The following is a 5000-nucleotide window of genomic DNA, read 5'->3' on the forward strand; positions in this document are numbered from 1 at the left end:
CCGCGTCCTACCCACAGTCATTTACATGTTACCAGATGTGGTCGAGGAGGTAAATAAAAAAAAATATTGTGAAGAATACATTACACCGAAATAAGATGGATCACCTTCAACCCCAATAAATCGTTAATTCCGTTACATACATCCAGCGGTAACGCTTTTCCTTCCTTCCTCTTCCTTTAGAAACACCAAACAGACGCCATAACTAGCGAATCTTACTTCTTTCCAGCCTAGAATGCAGTGCAATTGCAACGGAATATGAACGCTTTCTTGAGATCACGGATGTAAACACAAACTGATTAATTCATCCGCTTATTGGGGAAGAAAAAAGAGCATCGGGATTCTAAGAGAGTTCTCGATCGAATCTTTTATTGCTTTAATAATTTTCTTGTAGTTAATTTGTTTTATTTAATGTTTTGTAGGATATTCCTTGTACGATTTTTACTTTGATTTTTTTGGCATATGGATATCTATAGTATACTTTCAAATTATTTTCGCAGTAGACGAATTCCTTTTCTGATTACTCATACGTTCCGATCCTTTCAATCCGCTGCTACCAAATCGTTTATTGGCTTTTACGGCTTTCCAATAATTTGAAAATAGACAAATAAATTTAGAGTAACATGATCCATGCCCATGTTAGTATGATGAGGAATAGCATAAGCTGAAAAGTCACGCGTTTCCTCTTTATTACTTCCCTTCTTTCACATCTTACTTTTATTTGATTACTATGATGATTCCCACACGTATTTGCTGGTATTAATGATGTGTGTGTGTGTGTGTGTGTGTGTGTGTGTGTGTGTGTGTGTGTGTGTGTGTGTATGTGTGTGTGTGTGTGTGTGTGTGTGTGTGTGTGTGTGTGTGTGTGTGTGTGTGTGCGTGCGTGCGTGCGTGCGTGCGTGCGTGTGTGTGTGTGTGTGTGTGTGTGTGTGTGTGTGTGTGTGTGTGTGTGTGTGTGTGTGTGTGTGTGTTCTTACCAAGTTGTTTCAATACAGGAGAAGAACTAAGCTCAGAAAGTCCCGTCTGCTATATTTAGATCATATAATTTTTTTAAATTGATGCACATTTTTGGCACACACGACGTTATTCGGAAGATGTTTTACGTTTCACTAGTTCTGTTTGGGAAACCGAATTTCTTGACATCTTGCTAGCTCCTTTTTACTTTCATATTTTGCTGTGTCCTCTCGTCCTTGTGTTCAAAATAATGAAATCATCTTTCACCCTTCATGCAATATAGTTGAACATCATGTCTCCTCTTTTTCTTTCTTCCAAAGGCCTATTTTCTGTAGTCTTTCTCCGTAACTCATATCTATTATAGTAGGTGTCCATCTTGTGGCTGCTCTTTGAACTCTTTCTTGTTTATCTATATTATTTTTTTAAGTCTGGACTCAAAACTAGGTCTTATGGTGGCTATAATGACCTTCTTTACCATGTCTTCGTCCACATACACGAATGCCCTCTTCATGTTGGCAATCAGCCCTGGCATTTTATGAACCTTGTTATTTATATGATCGTTTGGGCTTAGGTTCCTCTTTATGATTATTCCAAGGTCTTTTTCTTTATCTACTTGGTTTAACATTATGTCTCCTAACTTTCTCCGAACCTGACTACATAGCATTTATTGGTGTTAAATTCCATTTTCCACATACAACTCCGAATAAATAAGTTATCCTTTTTTTTTTTTTTTTTTTTTTTGCAATTTAGCGTCGTCTGCAATCATTCAGATAACTACCTTGACTTATGTTTGACCCTAAGTCATTTATAAAAAATGGTAAACATAATCGGCGCCAAGACCAATCCTTGAGGTACTCTGCTAGTTACTCGTCGCCGTGCAGAGTGCTTCCCTCTATTTATGGTTCTCATCTGCCTTTCATGAAGAAAGTCCTCCATCCATTCGAGGAATCTTCCTTTCACTCCACCTAGGTGTTCGTATTTGCATAATTGTATTCTATGAGACACCTTATCAAATCCTTGTGTGTGTGTATGTATAATATATATATATATATATATATATATATATATATATGTGTGTGTGTGTGTGTATGTGTCTGTTATCTATATTAATATGTATATCTGTCTCTCTAGCTGTTTATCCATCTGTCTCTATGTATATACATAAATATATATATATATATATGTAGGTATATATATATATATAAATATATACATATAAACACACACACACACACACACACACATACACACACACACACATATATATATATATATATGTATATATTTTTATATATATACATATGCATATACATATACACATATATGTATATATACATACATGCCTATTTTTTCCTAGCGTGTCCTGGACTTCTTTGAAGGAAGTGTTCCTACTTGTTTCGTTTCGTTTTGTTTTTTTCAGAGGAGTTAAAAACACCATAGTTATCGTGTGGGTACTGATAGTATTTAGCTTTATAATCTGAATGTTTTAAATCTTTACACCACATTGCACAGATTACAACATCCTTTTTGGGGAGAATTAGATGGCAACACGTAACACACATGGGGGGTTCCAAGGTCTATGAAAGTTTATAGACCTATATAAGTATATAGCTTTACATAAGTACATAGATCTATATAAGTATATAGACCTATATTAAAATATTTATATAGACCTTGTGGTGAAAATTCGACCTCCCTCCTACCAGACCCTCCCTACGTGAAAGAATTTTCCTAAAAGGTATGAATGAAATATGAATAATTCCATAATTCCACAGAGTATATACCTAACTGATGCACAAGTGCTCATTTTAAAAGCGAAAGCAGGGACGGACCAACCTCCAGACCGGAAGACCGAGAAGGTCCGCGAGGTGAATCAAGGATCGTGGACTGCGAATGGAGCTTCGAGACCATCCTTATCTACCTTCAGGAATCTTATTTAGTTAGTTGTACGGGGCGGAATTTTAAATCTACTAGATGCAGAAGATTCTTTCGCTATTTTATTTAACTGTAACACTATTTTTTTACCGTAAGGCAAATCTTATGTGTGCATATATATATATATATATATTATATATATGTTTATATGCATATTCTTAACAAAATAATAGGCTTTAAGTAAATTAGAATCCAGAGAGTCAAAAGTAAGTAGAGTCACATATAATCAATGAAGAGTCCTGTCAAACCCCAGGGATCCACATTTCACCTTCGTGTACAGAATACTATTTCATTCATTACAAAAAACACAATAATAGAAAAAAAAATGTAAAAGTGTAAGTGATAATCTTAAAATACGAAGACCTGGCTTAAGTATTCTGTAAAACGGCCGACTGCTAGACTGAAAGAGTAAATGTAAAAATAAAACACTGAAGACATTTAAGGAATGATTTATGGATCAAATTATGTGTGAAATTTGCTCATTGCGTTAGAGCAATCATTATGCACGCTGTTCCCATAAAGCCTACGGGCTAGTACAGTGGTAACGAGTCGGCCTCTCATCCGAGGGGTCGGCGGTTCGCGCCCCGCCCAGGCGCGAGAAGTTGCAATTGTCGCCTGGAAGTCACTGCTGTGACTGGGCACCACGGCGGGTAAGGACTAAGACGACTTAGCACCAGCTGACACACGTTAGCGAGTCGACATTAGTCGACACAGGCCGGGCTCCCCTCATGGGCATAACACGGGCGAAGTTCAGCTTCGCATATCGGACTTATCCTTGTTCCCATAATAGTTTTTTTTTTTCTTACTCTTCTCTTCTTAATAAAGTTCAAAACGGTATCTAATAACAATAACCATAATGGCAGTGACAAATGTGACAAATATGGCAATGACGAAGACGAAGACGGGTAATGATAATGATGTTGATAATGATAATAATAATGATAATAATAATAATGATGATGTTGATGTGATGATAATGATGATAATAATTATAATCATAAGAGCAATAATGATAATGATAACAATAATGATAATGATAACAATAATGATAATGATAACAATAATTACATTTATAATAATGATAATAGTAATAATAATAATAATAATGATAATGATAATAATAATAATAATAACAATAATAATAATTAAATTAATAATAACAATAATAATAATAATAATAATAATAACTACATTAATAATGATAATTATTATTACTATTATATGTACAATACATGCAACAGCAGACTTGAAGCGTCCGTATTGCAAGAAAGTTTAGAGGTTTTTAGCGTTCCCAAGTCTAGCATACTTGGTATATTTTGTATCTGGTATATTTATGTATGGGGTGACGGGCTTTCGACCCATCTAGGAGTCTCAGTCATGATGCGAAGGGCGGCCGGACCAAGCCAACGCACGGACTTCCATCAGAGTTCGAATCTTTTGTCTGCACATAGGATAATACTCTGCTTTTGACGTCCAGTTGGGGGAGCGATGCGTTTGTTTATCTGTTTAGTTGACTGTCACAGTTGAATGACAGTGCGTTACGTCACAGAATAAGTACCTCGGAAAGTTAGCTGTCCATAAAAAAAACCTTTACGTTTCTTTCGCGTAAAAGGTGCTTCAATTTGGACGGCGGACCTTTAAGGTACTTATTCTGTGATGTAACGTCTCCTCATGTGTATTATGTGTTGGACGTGACGTTAGATGTGTGTGTCTAGAATCTGTCGGACATGACGCTGGACGTATATGTTTGAGCTTGACATCCGACGTAATGTTGCGTTAATATCGTTCGATACTTTGGTCCGATAGATTTTTGAACTAGTTCGTCCGACGTTACAATCGATAACTATTAGTTTATTTATGCCTTAAGTCTTTCTTTTCTTTTGATAGGGTAATATAAATATATATAAGTTAGTTAAGCTGTCTTACTGGGTAATGTTAGAAGATATGTCCCATCGGTCGGAGGCTCTCTGAATATCCATTAATTAAAATCTTTCCTTTGGTTATATATCCCATTACATTCTTAACAATAGACCTTATTGTCTTAGACTTAAAGTACTTGGTTACATAAATATAGTATGTGCGTGGAGCACTTAGGATACTACAGAATACATTGG

General features: G+C 35.7%; 1 protein-coding gene across 3 annotated transcripts in view; it reads right to left on the bottom strand.

Moving 5' to 3' along the window:
* Nucleotides 1-302, bottom strand: part of LOC125036478 (phosphatidylinositol 4,5-bisphosphate 3-kinase catalytic subunit delta isoform-like) — a 23375-nt gene extending 23073 nt beyond the window's left edge. For 2 of the 3 annotated variants that reach the window (XM_047629084.1, XM_047629081.1), the window contains exon 1: nt 141-159. The gene's annotated coding sequence lies outside the window, so the exon portion shown is untranslated. Of the gene's footprint in view, nt 1-140; nt 160-216 lie in introns of those variants that run through there. The other variant, XM_047629082.1, reaches the window with a different exon arrangement.
* Between the last annotated feature and the right edge of the window lie 4698 nt (nt 303-5000).

Source organism: Penaeus chinensis, chromosome 21 (genome assembly GCF_019202785.1).
Source record: "Penaeus chinensis breed Huanghai No. 1 chromosome 21, ASM1920278v2, whole genome shotgun sequence".
NCBI classification, from domain to species: domain Eukaryota; kingdom Metazoa; phylum Arthropoda; class Malacostraca; order Decapoda; family Penaeidae; genus Penaeus; species Penaeus chinensis.